Source organism: Procambarus clarkii, chromosome 86 (genome assembly GCF_040958095.1).
Source record: "Procambarus clarkii isolate CNS0578487 chromosome 86, FALCON_Pclarkii_2.0, whole genome shotgun sequence".
NCBI lineage: Eukaryota > Metazoa > Arthropoda > Malacostraca > Decapoda > Cambaridae > Procambarus > Procambarus clarkii.
Genome location: NC_091235.1, coordinates 19,184,123 through 19,203,176, shown reverse-complemented (window position 1 = coordinate 19,203,176; position 19,054 = coordinate 19,184,123).

The window sequence follows — 19,054 nt, the reverse complement described above, 5'->3', positions numbered from 1 at the left end:
TGCCTGGAATCGAAATGCGAGGGTTCGACTCCAAGGTTCCACCTGAGAGGTGTGATCGATGTTTTTTTTTTTTACGTAATGTTCAAAATGAAGTTCGACATAAATTATTGTTTTAGTTACGGAGGGACAATCTTAAACTCTTTCTGTGAGAAAATCACTTACGTTCTTTCATCTTGAACCTTATTTCTAATAATTCTGTACAAAAATCAGCAAAATATCACACACAAAAAAGTTCATAAATCCCCTTACTATGTAATCTATTTACCAAGGGTTCTTTACTAGCATAATTAGTGAATAAAAATCAGCTTTATTATTAACATCTTCATTGACAAAATTCTTAAACAATTTTGCCTCATTGGAGTAATACAATTAGGCCTCATTACAGTGAGGTGCAGTTTGTATTCACTGTCACACAGGACAGAGAACTACACATAAGTCAACAGATTTAAATTGTAGATTCAAACACGCAAAGGTTACAATCTGCTACATCATATATTATGCATGTATTAATTTACGATTTTGCAAATGCAACTTTACATTGTTCACTGCCACTCAGAACAGGAATAAATTCATGAGAGATGCAGTTTAAAGAAAACACAATAAATTACTGTATTATATGGATAAGCAGAGTTAGGATAAATTGTTAGGTTGTGTTAATGTATAATGAGTCTAAGCGCTATTCATGTCTAAACGGAAACTAGCTTGGTCAGCACTGATAGTCACTAACGAGGTTATTACACTAGTGCCTGGTCGTTAGCAGCAACCGCGTTATTGATGACGACACTGGGGATTATATCTTATCCTGTTTCTTCACATGACGTAAGATTTTTTTTTTTGCAAGTCGTTCGCTGATTCCTGGGCACAATTTGGTGGTGATGGCGGTGATTGTGATGGTGGTAGTGGTGATTGTGATGGTGGTAGTGGTAATTGTGATGGTGGTGGTGATTATAATATTGCTAGTGGTGGTGGTAGAAGTGGTGTTGGTAATGATGGTGGAAATGGCGGTGATAGTGGTAGTGATGGTGATGATAAGAGATGGTGGTGGTGATGGTGTGGATAAAGATAGTGGGGGATGACGATAACGATGGAGACACAAAAACATTATGGGTACTATATACTACTTAAACAAGGTTCATAATACCTAAGTAGTGAGTTGATCACGGGTTTCCGAGGAGAGAATCTCCGGTCTATCATCTTCTCTCTTCCAGTCTCTCTACCTAGCTCCTTCTTCTTTCCTCCCCCCCCCTCCCCACTACACCCCCTCTTCATCCGGCTCTCTCCAATCTTTTCATCACTCCAAGCGATAGAAAGGAGCAGCTATTCCACTCGTCTCTATCTCTCTCTCTCATCCCGTCTTTCCCTCACTATCAGCTGAGTTCTCCCATGTATACTATACACATTCACAAAAGCATTAGAATATAAAGTTTGTATTTCTGAAATACCTTGCAAATATTTTAAACTTCAAGATATCAAACAATGGTTACTTAAAATGACTACAAAACTCAAAGTTTAACATAGTTCCGTTCTCTATGTGAGAACGGAAGTCACAAGCTGTATTTGGGGTCGAAACTATCACACTGTTCGGAACGTGGCAACGTGTATCATGCAGCCTGTTCTCACACTTGATGTTTCGACAGTTTCGCCCACCCCATTAATATTCCGGAGCTTAAGCAGAATTAAAAGCTGTGTATTATTAATGCTTCTTCAGCTTAATTTGCATCAAGCGGTTTATGTAAGCTTCTGGTTAAGCAAATCACGAGAAATCAGTTAGCTCATCTAGCTGCGTCAGCTAGATGAGCTGATGAGGTTTATTAAGGCTTAGAAAGCTTTAGCTTAAGTGTGGTTATGCTAGGATATGTTAGGTTAATGATGTGATCGACTGTGGCAAAATTTGGATGCATTAAGTATGTGGACTTACGTCATTACAAGTACACAAGTTCGTTACTTAACCCAGACACTTTTTGTTAACCTCTCATCCAGTTTGTAATTGAATTCGTGTGGCTTCTCTCCTGTGATGAGTCCGAAACTGTGTTCTAGCCGCAGTTGTGGGCTTGAACACAGAAATGCTGTCCAACATATCTTTTATTGAAGGTTTTCAGTATAGTGTAGGATAGATTATTGATAAAATAAGGCTTAAAATAAATGAATTTCTTGATTCTTAAAAATGAAGATCAGACGCAGCCGAAGCAGTACATATCAAATACTCTCATGCACTTATTAATAACCGGGATACATTCAGGTACATATTACCATCCACATGGCCAAAGCAAAGTTCACACTCATATATAACCAAGTGCCCCCAAACATGTCAGGGTCGCACTGCCAGGGACGTGGTACCCTGGTGGACCGGGTTCGAATCATTCAGGGGTCATAGAGTTTACACTATATATAAATTGCTAACCCACTTTAAGAAAGCATCCCAAAGACACCTATCTGCTGTCCAACTGAACTTTAGGCCTTCCCTATGGTGCTACTTTGGCATTATATTAGGTGACCCTCTTCCCAGTCATATCAATTGTTAACCACCATATTGTGGATATCATTTCATTCACTTGGACCATCGGAGCCTCGAATCAGTTGGGCAACCGATAGATGTCTCTGGGACCTTTCCTTATTGTGGATGCTGGTGGCCCAGGAGGTAGAGCTGCGGGCCACTGCTCTTGTAGCCTGCTTTTGTAGTCTGTTGGCACCGACAGGTTAACGAGTTACTTCAGTGATTGCAACTGACGGCATCGTTCCAAGCTCTTTATCCTATTCCCACGTGGTGAGTTCGTCTTAACAAGACTTCGTACAAAGAGCTAGCGGTACCTTATGGTAAGTGCTACGGTGATTCAGGCAGCAGGCGACTTTCTCATTGGCTAGTTCTGTAAACTTAATGCCCGTTACTCAGAGTCAAATATAATATCTGAGCCTCAGAGAAGAAAGGCGACAAATTCAGACTCCAACATGATATTGCTTTCTTCGTGTGGCGCCCGAGACTGTGCTCCAAAGCCTGCACTTTGGGAACCATTGATAATGGTATATTCCAAGTACAGGACTGTTTCTACTAGACAGAATGCACTACTGTACGCCACATCGCCTGGCCAGCTGGAGTTGATGGAGCTCTATAATCAGGTTTGCGACCGTATTTAAGCCAAATACCTGATTAAACCTGATTTAATATATTAAACTATTACCCCCTCATGCCTAATATAAGCACAAACTTGCTTAGAAAACCTTGAAGATTTTGCGTTTAACTCAAGCGGTACTTAAGAACCATCTCCTCACCATTACATTTATAACTAAAGGTGAACGTTCCGTTAAGCTGGACGCTGGTTTATGCTTACAGGCGCTCAGGGAGGAGCACCCAGACATATACTATCACTACCGATCATTTTATGGTGAGCGTCCAGCTGTGAAGTTTGCAGTACTTCGTAAGTTTAAGACAGATTGGTTAGTAATTTAATATCGTAAGTTTCATTTGGGAAAGACTTTCTTCTAACTGATGCTCAGAATCCAGAGTGTACCGTCTCAGAATACAGAATGCACCGTTCCATAGCTAGGAATCCGCAGTGTACCGCTCTACAGCGCAGAATCCAGAGTTCACTGTTTATAACCTCTCCCTCCTTCTTCCTCCTCTACACATTCTCCTATTATCTTGCCTCTGCTCCACTCTCATGGTCACATCTGTAGCAACTCCCACACAAACGAACCTCGCAATTGCCTCTAGAGAAGTCTCAAAGTTGATCCCCCAAATACACTGGCTTAGGGAAGTAGGATTTGATCGCTCTCCATTGCGAGATGAAGGACTTGATCCCTTTATTTACATAGGTATAGAGTTTGCCAACTAGTGTGGCTATATAAAAGAAATTTAGCTCCTTTCTTGCAGAAGATGAAAAAATAAGACTAGCTAATAATATTCTTAATGTATTAGGAGCATTATAAATCTTAAGGAATATATTTGTTAGTGTAACATTTATTTTTAACAAATTAATTACTGTGGATTATTATTATTACTGTTGCTATGGTTTTCTAACACACACACACACACACACACACACACACACACACACACACACACACACACACACACACACACACACACACACACACACAACACACATACACACACACAAACACACACACACAATTTACTTTTTTTGTATCACTGGGTCATTTTTTTTTGCTAGTGTCAGCATGTGAGATCACCAGAGAAATTTTCTAGCAGTCAGCATCCTTAATTCCTCTTTCTTTTTCTACTCCCTATTCTCCTCCTCTTTCTCCTCGAATCTTTTCCAGCCAACAACCATTTCACTGCTCCACTTCCTGTACCGCATCCTCTGTATTCTTTGTAGCTCCATTACCAACTCTGCACACAAATATGCCCTCCTTTCCTCGTCCATATTGTAAGTTTCCTCGTTACAGAATATTTCTTCCGCTACAGTGCCATTGTTTACCTTCATAAACAACCTCCTACTGCTTGTTTACAAGGGTGCTACTACTCAACTAAACAACTTGCTCCAACTAAACAACTTGCTCCAACTAAACAACCTACTCCTACTATACAACCTCCACTTTACAAGTCCTCCCAGCCTCTGCTACACCTCGACTACTCATTCCTCATGCTTGATAACTATCTCTTCCTGAACACCAACACAGAAAGAGGCCAAGTAAGTTCAAGCAACAAGTGATAATATTCACAAGGAAAACATTAAAGAAACCCTCTCCTCCAAGATCTCAATATGCCAAAAACTAACTGGAGGTGGAGGCAGCATTCAGAACCTGCGAGTAGGACATCAATGACACTGATTTCCGAGGCGACATCAAGCACTAACACTGAAATAAATAGATAAACACTATATAATGCATGGATATAACCCCACGTTATTGTGACTCTTTATCTGCACAGTACACCAAGATCAGACGCCCTACACCCATAGCTGGTGGCCTAAGTGCTTGGATCGTCTTCTCGAGGGAAAGCAAGCAACACAATACATAATTCCAAGATGAAATATTGATCAAAATACTCACAAACAAAATAAAATGAGTCTGCAGACAGAACATGTCCATCAGCATCTGAGTGGTGGTGTACATGCTATATAGTGTTGATCTACAGACATTCAGGGTCGTTGAAATACGCGTGTAGAACCTCACATACACTCGTTGCTCCCTACAAACGAGAGTAAACATAGCTTAGCTACAAAACACACACACACAGATCGTGTCAGCAAGGCGGACAGCCCGTCTGCTATCATAACATACACCACATTTCTAAACTTTTCCTTCACCTTCCTTCCTCTATAATTTTGACTTCAAAACACAGTCATCACACTATACACCCCCTCCTTCACCCAACATTTTTCCTTCCCAAACACCTGCCCCAACACCATCCACACTCTCTACACCCATATCACTCAGCACCTTAACCCCTCTTCCTCCATCTTCCCCCCACCCTCAACATCTTCGCTCCTATCAATTATCTCGGGAGTAGGCAAGAGAGAGCTAAACGTCCACCTCGCAAGCTGGTGGATCATAAACCTGAGCAAGTTTGTGTCCTTAACCGTAGCAGCGAAGGTTCTCGCTCTCGTCATGAAGGAGTAAAGGCACTCGCTCTCGTAACGAGGGAAACACACCTGTTAAACGACAACTACACGGCAAAATATTAGCCAACTTCGGCTCATAATTATTGGACAAATTGGACTGCCTCGTCCTGGAGCATTTCTGGGGAGTTGGGATCGCTTGACGAGCATCCAATTGCGGCTTATTTACATTTATCTCTTGGCCTTGTATTAATCATGTTTAATACGATACGTTTATAGCTTCGTGGCGCAGCTGCCTGCGTTTAATGTCTCAATAACACACCAGGTTAATTTGCCTCCCGATGACTATCGCCGGGCACGAGGCTTCCTACGGGCGAATTTTGACAAGGTGGGCTCGCCCTGAGAGCCTCCCTTAATCACAGGTGCAGCAGGAAAGGGGCCAGGGAGCCCCGTTCCTTACCTTGACTCAGGAAATACATTGCCAACTGTATGAAAGGGAAGTCTGTCCAAGTTTCTGAAAGTTAGGCAATAACATGGCACCGCAGAGCCCGAACAAACATATTATCAATCTCAATTAGTTTCCAGCAGTAGCTCCGGTCCATGATGAATCCCCACCCTGAGAAGAAACACAGGTACTGGAAACATTGTGAGAGTTAGAGAAGTCACTGACACGGAGAATAGACATTTGATGTGTAACTTAAGTAATATTATCTGCAGCACATCTGGTGTACGTTATGTTTTCACATTAATATCTGGAATACCTGATCCGTATAAGGCTCTAGAATTAAAAAAAATACCGTTTCATTTGCACACTAAAGATATATTATAAAAATCTACAAACGACTCCTGAAGGCGGAAAATTATTGGGACAGATTAGCAAAGATACTCGTCACTTTGGAAAGGAAACTGAGTCATTTAGAAATGTAAAAATAGATGAATGATGTAAAATATATTAAAATATCACGAAAACACGTTTTGAGTCTGCCGATGAAAATGAAATTCCACGAAACAGGTTCTTTTTAACCGGATCGAAAGCAGACTGTAAAAAATATGAAATATATTTATTTTAATTTGTCAAGCTTAGTGTTATAAAGAACTAAGCTTCAGCTTGGTAGACGCGAGATACGAGACACCATATTTGAGATCTCGTCTGTGATCGGAATGTTTATACAATCACGGCAATAAAGGTATAATAACGTTTAGCGTGCAGTATTAGGTGACAGGCGGGTGACGGAGGTGACAGGGGTGAGGGGACGGGATGTGACAGCCAGGGGGAGGCAGGTGAACGAGACAGGCAGGGGAAGCAGGTAAATACGCTGGAAAACTGCTGGTACTGCTGGAAACACGCTAGAGGCGTGGTACAGCTGGAAACCAGCTCCGGAAATTCTTGAAGGTGTGGAATACGCACCTACCTTGTCAAGTCTGTGGCGTGGAAAATAGTTTTCTCATTCGTTTAGAAGTTTCAGGTGATTTGAAGGAAGGGAGTGGTGTCGCTAGTGGGACGGTGGCTGGGATGTGGGCGGAGGTGGCGTAGTGTAGGTGGCTGGGGATGGGCGGAGGTGTAGGGTAGGTGGCTAGGGGGTGGGCGGAGGTGGCGTAGTGTAGGTGGCTGGGGATGGGCGGAGGTGTAGGGTAGGTGGCTAGGGGGTGGGCGGAGGTGGCGTAGTGTAGGTTTTGCACAGGTGGGGGGAAAAAGGTGGCACACTGGAGTGACGATGTTAGGTGGGAAGTAATAATATATTTCGGAGTTTTGAGAGTTGGGAGGAGTGCCGGTCAGAACCCCAAGCCTCCATCACTTAGTCTAGTCTAGCCTGGCCTAGGCTAGCTTCGGCTAGACAGTTAACTAGACCAGACTAGGCTAGTTGAAAAATGCCTATCGAATAAATTTTACTGTAAGTAAATTTCTATTTTTTAGGATATGACAACTGTTGGTATATAGTTTGTAGCGATTTCTCCCTTTCAGGATTATGTATTCTTGGGATTACGAGTCACACCAGGTTTGGAGTGGTAGTGATGGAGGGTTGGGGTGGTAGTTATGCAGGGTTGGGGTGGTAGGAATGGAGGGTTGGGGTGGTAATGGTCTGAGTGGTGAGTGCAGTGGGCCCCAGGGAGGAGAGAGAGGGTAGTCGAGGGCGGTTAGAGACGCGGGCGCCGAACCATGCAACAAAAAGCTTCCAACAGTATGCATGTGCGACGTTGCGTGAAGACAAACCAGGGCACCTGTGAGTCTCCTGTGACACACCACCAGAAGCGGAATAGCTGCGTGTTTGTGTTTTGAGGCCAGGAGAAAAAACCAATGACACACTGATGTGTTTAAGCCTCCCAGGGCAGGGGTTTGTGTCTTCGTGGCGTGATGGAGAGTGATGCAACGGTCAGTGTATATGCAAAAGCTCTCGAGTTTAAACTCCTAATTGTGCTTGCAGGTGCACACACCTCTTGGGCCGCATCTTATATATGCAAACTCTTCGTGTGTAAGCACCTAATTGTGCCTGCAGGTATACACACCACTCTTGGGTCCTATCTTTCCAGCTGTTGGTTATCTATTACGATAACTCCATACAACAAGCTCTCTAACATTTCAACTTTAAATCGATACCCACCAAACACACACCGAAACTACGACGTTGGTACAACGTTCGAACAAGTTTTAACACCTCCTAACCAGTTATAACAACCAATATAGCAGGTTGTAACAACGTTCTAATACGTCATAAACACGTTAAGCCAAGATGTAACAACTTTATTACAAGTTGTAACAAGCGGAAAATAGAGACAGTTTCGGTTTGTGTTTCCAGGGTAGTCACATCCTCAACTATATTTTTTAAATCACTATAATTTAACTAAATGTTTCAGTCCTCTGTGGATAGCTTTCAGCCATGGCTTCTCCTCTTAGTTCCTGAAGGATAACAGAACGTTTGCCAGTCTTGCATATGCTGCCCTTGTTATTCTGTTGACGTGTGCCACTGGTGTTAGACCTCGCGTTGTGTCCACTCCCAAGTCTTTCTCTTTGTCAGAAGTTGGAGGATTGCCTCCTTTCATCCGATACTATGTTCCTAGTGCCTTCCGTCTCTATCCATATCCTATCCCTCGCAATTTTGGGACGAGACTAGTAGCAAACTTCTGAACCTTGTATATTCACCTCGTTGTGCTTGCGGGGGTTGAGCTCTGCTCTTTCGGCCTGCCTCTCAACTGTCAATCAATCAACAATCAATCATTGTATTCACCTAGTTGTGTTTACGGGGGTTGAGCTTTGCTCTTTCGGCCCGCCTCTCAATTGTCAATCAACTGTTATTAACTACTATTTTTTTCACCCTTCCCACATGAAGCAGCCCGTAACAGCTGTCTAACTCCCAGGTACCTATTTACTGCTAGGTAACAGGTGAATCAGGGTGAAAGAAACTTTGCCCATTGTTTCTCGCCGGCGCCGGGAATCGAACACCGGACCACAGGATTACGTGCCCAGCGTGCTGTTCACTCAGCCACCAACATTGTGTGTGTGTGTGTGTGTGTGTGTGTGTTTACTAGTTGTGTTTTTGCGGGGGTTGAGCTTTGCTCTTTCGGCCCGCCTCTCAACTGTCAATCAACTGTTTACTAACTACTTTTTTTTTTTTTTCCCACACCCCACACACACACCCCAGGAAGCAGCCCGTGACAGATGACTAACTCCCAGGTACCTATTTACTGCTAGGTAACAGGGGCACTTAGGGTGAAAGAAACTTTGCCCATTTGTTTCTGCCTCGTGCGGGAATCGAACCCGCGCCACAGAATTACGAGTCCTGCGCGCTATCCACCAGGCTACGAGGCCCCTTTGTGTGTGTGTGTGTGTGTGTGTGTGTGTGTGCGTGCGTGCGTGCGTGCGCGCGCGCATGTTCCAATAACGTGTATGTGTGTGCTCTCTAAAGTCTAAACTTAAAAAAAAATCCCCCATTTTTATACCTTCTGTACCCTATTGTGAGTCATGTATCCTATTACCAAATTAAGATAATCTTTTAGCGAAATTCAGCAGTAATGAATAAAAAATCTGAGATTACGTTTCGTATCCTCAATATTCCAGGCTTTTCCAGTATTTTCAGAGTGCAGAGCAAAAACTCTTCATAGTATCAGGGAAAAAATAACAAAGTTGTCTGAAAACAAATGACGCAGGCTTGACGCAACACACCGATGAAAACAAGTGACGCAGGTCTGGACGCACACGCATCACGTTGATTCAGTCATTGCTGTCTATTACCGAGGGATATAATACAATGATTTTGACGCAGCGAAATGTGTATTGACAATATTGCTCTCTCAGTATTAATAAAAATTTATCGCGATTACAATTCATCTCATAATTCATATTTACAAACTACTCCTAGTTTTAAAGTAATCATTTATATTTTGTCTAAAACACTTTAGTCGCTAAGGTCAGACACAATCATTTTTAAAACGTATGATAATAGAACATACGTCATTAATAACAGAGAAGTAGTTTCCTATACAGGAAAAAATCCAAAATAATCCAAAGGTGGATTATTTTGGTGGATTGCCTGGATGGCTTAAACCTTAAAGTCGGTAGAGAGATGTTGTTGAACACCGGATGGGGAAATTGCTTCTGTGAAGAATCTCAGAGAAAAACCATTGCATCTACAAGCCGAGTCAATAGGGAGTACAATCCTGCATAGTATAACTTCAAGAAGGACCTTCGAGGTCTGGAAGGTCGAGTTTGGAGATCCGCTGAAAGGTCGAGTTTGGAGATCCGCTGAAAGGTCGAGTTTGGAGATCCGCTGAAAGGTCGAGTTTGGAGATCCGCTGAAAGGTCGAGTTTGGAGATCCTGCTGGATGACATATTCGGCCTTGAGACACACAGGAGAGTCAACATCATGGACACACTGCAAGCAGAGGTTTTGGCCGGAGGGAGGAACGACTCGTGGTGACAACAGGACCATCATACTGTCTCCTGAACTCACGTAGCAGCCAAGGAGCTTCGTGAAAATAAGATTTATAATTGGTCACTATTTCTGTCTAGAAGAAGGGGGAAGGGGGACACGTTTTCTTACTTGCAGAGAGACTGAGTTAATAGTGCTTGTCCATCCTTTCAGGTATCATATATTAAGTTTACATATTAATTAATTCTATGTCGCATGATTATTCATTCTATTTGCATATTTATTCATTCATTCCCTTTGTATATTTATTCATTTAACCTCTGTGCATATTTATTCATTCATTCTCTTTGCATAGTTATTCATTCATTCTCTTTGCAAACATATGGACTGTACTACTCCCACACTGTCTAGAGTTTTCTTCTCCAACTTCAGGTTCCCACAAAGCTATGTCCTTTTCAAGTTTAAGTCTCGAACCATATATGTATTTTCCTAAGTATTTCCCCCATGGATAAATGCTTATATATGGCAGTAAAGCACACCCTTATCCTGACTCTCTCCTAAGTGACAAAGCTTGTACTCTGTGCTGCCATTTTGATGTTCAGAACAAAATATTTGCCAGATATAGTAAAGATATTACTATCACGTTGACTTAGAAGCTCATTCAATACAAATATTTGAACATTCACATTTATTTTTGTAACTGGTTCAGTCATAATCGTAGTCTACAAATTTTAACTGTATTGAACATCATGCAGGGATTTGCCTGGATGCAACTCATCCAGAACGCAAAGCCAACAAAAGTAGTTACTTAAAAAGCAAAAAAATATTTTGAACGAGCCGAGGCTAAATGGATTAAGAATTATTAGGGGTAAATTTGAGGTATGGAGCAGCGTGGAATTTAAACGATCACACCCATATGCTCCAGGCTTATGTCAGATTATGGCAGGTGTATCTGTCACCCGCACACCTGCCTGCTCACCCACACATCCTCTACCACACCCATACATACCTGCCAGATCACCCACACACCGTATATTAGCGTCCTGATCTCGCAAACTTGCGAAATCCCACAGAAAATAAAACAATGCATGAAAAAATCTCTACACCGGTTTGCATTGTGATGATGAAGAGGGCACTGTAATTAAGCCTGTAGCATTTTTAAGCAGCTTACGTAACGTCAATCATGCAAACTGGCATCACAGGTTATAGAAAAATCATCGAAATTATTTAAAAAGCAATAAAAAGGTCACATTTCTTTTAAACTGCAAATTTATCGCCATTGTACTTGAGACAGTTATCATATGACTCTGGTATCAGATGTCGTGGAAACGACATGTCGTGGACACCATCTGTTTCCACGACGAGTCGTCGAGCTACTCGCCAAGATGCTATTAAGACCAACGAGGTGCCAGAGTACAGACTGGGGCACTAGTCAAGAAGCCTTGTGCCTCTTTATGCTCGACTTAACCTGAAGAATATCTTTCAATAGGTACAATGATTTATGCCATTCTGTTGTCACTGAATCATGCCTTCACAATCAACCTAGAGGAGGAACTTCGTTAGCTGTGGTTGACGAAATAGCTAACACAAATTCTCAAGAAATGAAAACGCAGGTTCAAATAAATGACTTCCAGTTCACGACTGAACCCGACCTGTTCGCGAATAAACAAGTTTCTTTCACCCTGACGCCCCTGTTCACCTAGTAGTAAATAGGTACCAGGGAGTTGGACAGCTGCTACGAGCTACTTCCTGGGGGTGTGTAACAAAAAAGAAGGCCTGGTCGAGGACCGGGCCGCGGTGACGCTAAGCCCCGAAATCATTTCAAGAAGATCCACCTCTCTGAATAACGACTCCTCCTCCCTCACTGTGGCTGTGTCCTGTCTGTGAGGTATTCTCTTACCAAGGGTGAATGTTTGAATGTGGAAAGATGAAATGAGAAGGAAAAGGGTTTGAGAAAAATAGGGAAATAAAGGGGGAAAAAGAGGAGAGAGAGAGAGAGAGAGAGAGAGAGAGAGAGAGAGAGAGAGAGAGAGAGAGAGAGAGAGAGAGAGAGAGAGAGAGAGAGAGACAGAGAGAGAGAGAGAGACAGAGAGAGAGAGAGAGAGAGACAGAGAGAGAGAGAGAGAGAGAGAGAGAGAGAGAGAGAGAGAGAGAGAGAGAGAGAGAGAGAGAGAGAGAGAGAGAGAGAGAGAGAGAGAGAGAGAGAGAGAAAGAGAGGGGGGGGGGGGGAGAAGAGCCAAGGAAAAGACATAAAAAAATATGTATATTACATGACCACCAACAGAACACTCCCATAAACGAGGCGAGCTCTCAACAGGTGGTGGTGGTGGATTCTAACTGTACACAAAACACAATTACACAGTGTTAAGTCTCCAGCTGCAACCTGGCGAGGAAATACTTAGCAACGCGGGCAATGTATCGTTATATTTCCACAGCATCCTCCCCCCCTCCTTCCTCAAACCTCTCTTTCCACCCCTTCCCTCTCCATCCCCCTCCCTACTCCCTCTCACATTCTCCTTCCCTCCTAACGATGGAGATACTTCCTGCACTCAAATTATCCCGTTTATTGTCTTGGCCTCTGAAGGAGTCCCTGATATATGGTGATACCTACGACCATTGTAAACGGTATTGTGTTCCATTTACCGTGGTTTGCTATTGTGTTTCCCCCTCTCTCACTATAGACACACTTTATTGCCACATGCCACGTCCCGTTTACAACAAAGGTGACATGTAATTTACAGCGGTTTACAACCAACACACCGTAAGGTTTCCTAAACTACATGTGTCTACGTCAGCTTTCTACTGTAGCAACGGTGTGATTATTTTCGTTGCAACGTCCCCGGCAAATGATCATGTTTATATGCCCTCGCTATTTGTATATTTGTAGTGTGACGGTAACGCGTTGGTGTTCGGCTGTTTAAGGCTAGGGGTATGGCCTCGTCACATAGTTATAAAAAAAAAATAGAAAACTGGAACTTCGTCTGTGGTAAGGTAAGGAGAAGACACACAAAACACAAGTAAAACTTTAACAATGAAATTTTAATTACGTTAAATAAATCAAAACATGAAAATAATGCACAAACAAATATGTATAATAAAATCAATGAATCAAAATAATAAGAATACTTAAATAACACAATGAAAAGTTACGTTAAGGCAAAATAACAAGAAGTGCAACACAAAAGTTAAGTGGGAGGTGCTGGAATATTGGCTTAAAGCCACCACCTCTCTCAGTACACGCTAACGTCTAGCTGGGAGGAGTGCTGGCTACGAAAGCACGGAACATTCTGAGGACTGATGTTGGGGCGACCCCAGACATCAGGTAGTATTGGGGGCGAGTGCAGGTGCAGCCAGACCGGCGACCAATCAGCGGAGCCGTAGCGATCAACGGGTAGTTTGGTGGTTGGAGTTCGAACAGGTGGCTGGCTGTATACGTTTCTGCTCACCCTGGCAAGCCTTGCTGGTGCTGGTGTCGTTGTTGGACATTTCTTCCATAGTCTTTTTATATAATTGTGAAGACGTAATTTTGGAGGGAAGAGCAGGCTCAATCTCTTGAAGGAGATTATCGTCACAACTCTCCCCCGAAGCCTGCGGTTCTGGAAGAAGTACGTCGTTATGTGGTGGAGTAATGGATGGAGTCGCTTCTACTTCATAAACTCTGGAGAGGGCATGGGCTAAGATGTTGTCAGACTCTTGGTATAGCGTGTCTCCAGGTTGAATTTCTGCAGTTAGCAAGCCCATAGTAGAAGACGTTGAGATGAGAAGTGGGCGTGCTGCAGGAGGTGTAGGGTGGTGTGGTCCGTATTGATGGTGGACCGAGCACTTTTCAGGCGTGGAGTGAAGTGCTGAAGCTTCAGGATGAGGAAGAGCAGCTCCTTGCCAATTGTTCCGTAGATCCTTGTAGCAGTAGTCGCTGACAGGTGTATTCTTCTCGCCTCGTTGCTGCATCACGACACCACCCACGTCGGTACCATTGGCGTCGACATGGAGGATGAAGGGCTTATCTGACGAGGTGAGAGTGGAATTAGAAGAGGGCATAGGAGCACGATTATTATCCTGAAAGCATTTGGGAAGATCATTAAGGATTTTGGAATTAGAAAGCGCCGACTCCTTGTCAGTGCTTTCGGGAGAAGAAGCCGGGATGGTCTCACTGTGGATGTAGGGTTCTGTGAAGGTAGAACAATTAATCAAGACAGTGGGAGGAGTACCATTATATTGCTTCAGGAGGTTGACGTGGCACAGCTGGGTCTTCCGCCGCCTATCTGGAGTCTCTATGACGTATGTGTTGTTGTTTCTGCACTCTTTGACGCAGTAGGGTCCTGAAAATTTGTTTTGTAAAGGTGAACCTGGGATAGGGAAATAAGCAAGGACGAAGTCTCCCGGCTTGAATTTTCTTACTTTGCTGGTCTGGTTGTAATGAGTCTTCATTCTCACCTGGGCTTTCAATAGATTATCATGAGCAAAGCGGTGGACTCTCTCTAGAATGTGCTGAAGGTTTTGAAGAAACTGGGGCACATTCTGATGCTCACTGAAGGTGGCATCTCTGAGAGAGTCTTTGAAAGCCTTAAGGGGAGTACGGCACTTACGGCCGTAGAGCATCTCATAAGGAGATACTCCTAGGGACTCATTGGGGAGACTTCTGAAAATACACATTATTAGGTCAATCTGCTTATCCCAATCCTTTGAGGTTTCACTACAAAACTTTTTCAAGAGTGCTTTGATGGTCTGATGACTACGTTCAAGAGAACCCTGTGAAGCAGGATGATAGGGGCTGGACAATACCTGTTTGATGTTGAACTCCTCCAGTGTCCTTTTGAAGAGATCACTGGTGAAGTTGGTGCCACAGTCACTTTGAATCTCCCTGGGAAATCCGTATTGAGTGAAGATCTTCAGTAGATGTTTGATAACCGTAGCAGCCGTGATGTTCTTCACTGGAACTGCTATGGGAAATCTGGTGGTAGGACACAGGATGGTTAGGATGTAGGCGTTACCTGAACTGGTCCGAGGTAAAGGACCAACACAGTCTATTATGAGTCTGTGGAAAGGTTCCGCAGGCACCTGTATGGGAATCAGTGGTGCTCTGGGAATGGAGACGTTCGGTTTGCCTGCCATCTGACATGTATGACACTGTTTTACGTACTGTTTGACGTTGTTTACCATACCTGGCCAGTAGTAGTCTTGACGAATCCCATGGTAAGTCTTGTTGAAGCCGTAGTGGGAGAATGCTCCGTGGGCCAGGTGTAGAATAGTGGGCCGCAGGCTGGTGGGAATCACAAGTTGTTCGGTGTTGGCCCAATCGTCCTCCTCCTTCAGTTTACTGGGTCTATATCTGCGGTAGAGTAAGTCGTTCTCTAGGAAGAACCCAGGAATACTGTCGGGTTGAGTCTCAGCCTGGAAAAACAATGGTGTTAAAGTAAGATCTTCCCTCTGCAACTTACGGAACTCCAACTTGGTCAGATGCGGGGGTAGTTTCTGAGGGTCTTGAGGGACAGCGGTAGCAGTAGAGTCAGCTGGCTGTGGACGTGCGGCTTGTGCACGGGTGGTCACGAGAACCGGAGGAGAAACATCATCACTCTCTTGAACCTCTGCTGGAACATACTCAAGAATAGGGTTACTTGGCACAGAGTTACACACCTGGGGTTTGTCCATGACGATCAGGTTGGTTGGTTGCAGGTCTTCTGCCAAGTCGTTGCCTAGGAGAAGTTGCACTCCAGGCATGGGAAAAGGCTTTTCCCTGACGGCGACTTGGACTTCCCCGTTCACGTAGGGACAATCCAGGTGGACTCTGGCGAGAGGGTATGGAGTGGTAGCAGTGAGGTCAGTGATGAAGACTGTTTCCCCGGTGTAGACTATGTTGGGCACAGCCGACTTCAAGATGATCGATTGTAGAGCCGCTGTGTCCCTCAAGATCTTCAATTTGAAACGTCCCTCCGGATTTGAACCGTTGGCAGAGACAGTTCCAGTATACAGGTGGTTACTGAAAAGAGAAAGATCATTAACATCAACACCAACATTCATCACAGGCTTACCGGACTTAGGAGGAGTTGGTTTGGGTCGTTGTTGGTCAGTGGTTCCCTTGTATTGAGACTTACCACACTTGTCTATGGTATGTCCATAGAGTCTACAATACTTGCAGTACAGTTGTGAACCAGCTTGATCGGGGCTCACCTTCTCGTAACTGTACCACGACTTCTTACTGGAGGATGGTTCAGGTGTCAGCCGGTGGATGAGGCTGTAAGTGTCAGCCGACTTAGCACACTTCAGGTAGTCGGTTTCTTCTTTATCTGCTAAGTAGAGGCGGACAGGAGGCGGCACACGTCTCAAGAATTCTTCAACAAGCATCAGGTTGACGAGTTCTGTAAAAGTAGAGACATGTGCTGCTTCCAGCCATTTCATGAAATACCTCCGTTTCGTGTTAGCAAACTCGAGGAAGGTAGTGGTACTTGCCTTCAGGTGGTCACGGAATTTCCTTCTATAACTTTCAGTAGAGAGGAGGTAGGCGTCCAACACTGCTTGTTTCAGAGTGTAGTAGTCATTCTCAGACGCCAAAGTACTGAGTGTGACTGCAGCTCTACCTGTAAGATGGACTCTGAGAAGTGTGGCCCATTGGTCGACAGGCCAACTGAGTTGATTAGCAAGGGTTTCAAAGGTGGTAAAGAACACATCAACTTCTGCTTCTACAAAGGATGGCATTAACTTACTTGCATGTGATATATTAAAACTGACGGGAAGATTGGCAGTAGCTTGTTGGCGTTGAGTGAAGTGGGAAGTTTCCAAGGCGATTTCGCGTTGACGACACTCTAGAGCCAGAGTCGCTTGTTGCTTGTCATGTTCGCGTTGTATTTCCAACTCGCGTTGTTTGGTTTCAAGCTGTAAGCGTTCCCGCTCCTGGAGTGTTTCAAGCTGTACTCGTTCACGTTCACGGAGTAATGCGACCTCACGTTCGTGTTCTTCTCTCCTCAAAGCAGCTTCGCGTTCTTGTTCGTCTCTCCTCAAAGCGGCTTCGCGTTCGTGTTCTTCCCTTCGTATGGCAGCTGCTTCTCTTTGCTGCTCACGTTCAATCTTGGCCAGCTCTAGTTTAAGTTTCATCGTTGCCAAGTCAGTTTTCTCTGCAATATAGTAAGTTTCATGAGTTTCAGAGTCTATCTTACCTTGCTCTAAATAGTAATCCAGCAACAGGTTGTGTAGGTCATTTTTGTTGGCTTGGTAGGGAACTTCTAGTTGATACTCATGTGCAAGAGTTTGTAGTTCAGTCCTCTTGGCACGACTCAAAGTCCCTATTTCACCTGCTGGATTTGCACGGAAAGTTTGGAGACGAAACATGGTGAAATTAGCAAATAAAGGTACACGAATGTTCAATAATGAAATGTCAGAAACAGGACAACGTGGCAACTGGTACCTATCCTGTGTGATCTTTAACAATTAACGTTAAGTGAAAGATATTAAATGATTAAATTAAATCAAGGGCGCAGGAAATCTTGTACCCGGTACTCATGTAAGAGAATAAGGGCAAGAAAATCCTACTAACAAATGAAACAGAGTTTCGAAAACAAATGAAACAGTTAAATGCTTCAAAAGTAAAATTGGTAGTCCAAGGATGTAGGCATACCTTGCCAAGTCTCTATAGGACATAAAGCAAGTTTTTCCTACTGAATTTAATATGATACTTACAGAATTAGCGAACTTTTGTGCTCTGAAAAAATAAGCTAATTCCCTACCGTTGTATGTATCATCATCTCTGACTGACGTGTAGGGGTGCGAGGTGTCAACTGGTGACGAGAACTGCTGCTGAGGTCCCAATTCAGCAACTAAAGTTCGAGCTAGAGGAACTATGGCCCTCTTTGTCCTCCTACAGTCAGATTGCAGAAGATTGGGTACTCTTGACCCGGGGCAGACCACAGTACCAGGGTACCAATATGATGATCTGTCAGAATGAGAAATATTCAAGGGACATAGATGGTAAATACGAGTAATAACATGGAGGGAGAGATGACCAATTAAGAGTATGACTGAGGCCTACAGTCACCACGTAATCCAAAGTTGTCTCACCTTCACTATATGTTACTCTCGTAATGCACAATACACCGCACCTTATAAAAAATGAAATTGAATGAAAAATAGTAAAGCTACGTTAACAAAGTTAAATACGCTTACCATAAATTACCACTTGGCACCAGTACCTGAGTGAGGCTCCTAGGACAGGCCCCCATATAACTTGTGACGGTAACGCGTTGGTGTTCGGCTGTTTAAGGCTAGGGGTATGGCCTCGTCACATAGTTATAAAAAAAAAATAGAAAACTGGAACTTCGTCTGTGGTAAGGTAAGGAGAAGACACACAAAACACAAGTAAAACTTTAACAATGAAATTTTAATTACGTTAAATAAATCAAAACATGAAAATAATGCACAAACAAATATGTATAATAAAATCAATGAATCAAAATAATAAGAATACTTAAATAACACAATGAAAAGTTACGTTAAGGCAAAATAACAAGAAGTGCAACACAAAAGTTAAGTGGGAGGTGCTGGAATATTGGCTTAAAGCCACCACCTCTCTCAGTACACGCTAACGTCTAGCTGGGAGGAGTGCTGGCTACGAAAGCACGGAACATTCTGAGGACTGATGTTGGGGCGACCCCAGACATCAGGTAGTATTGGGGGCGAGTG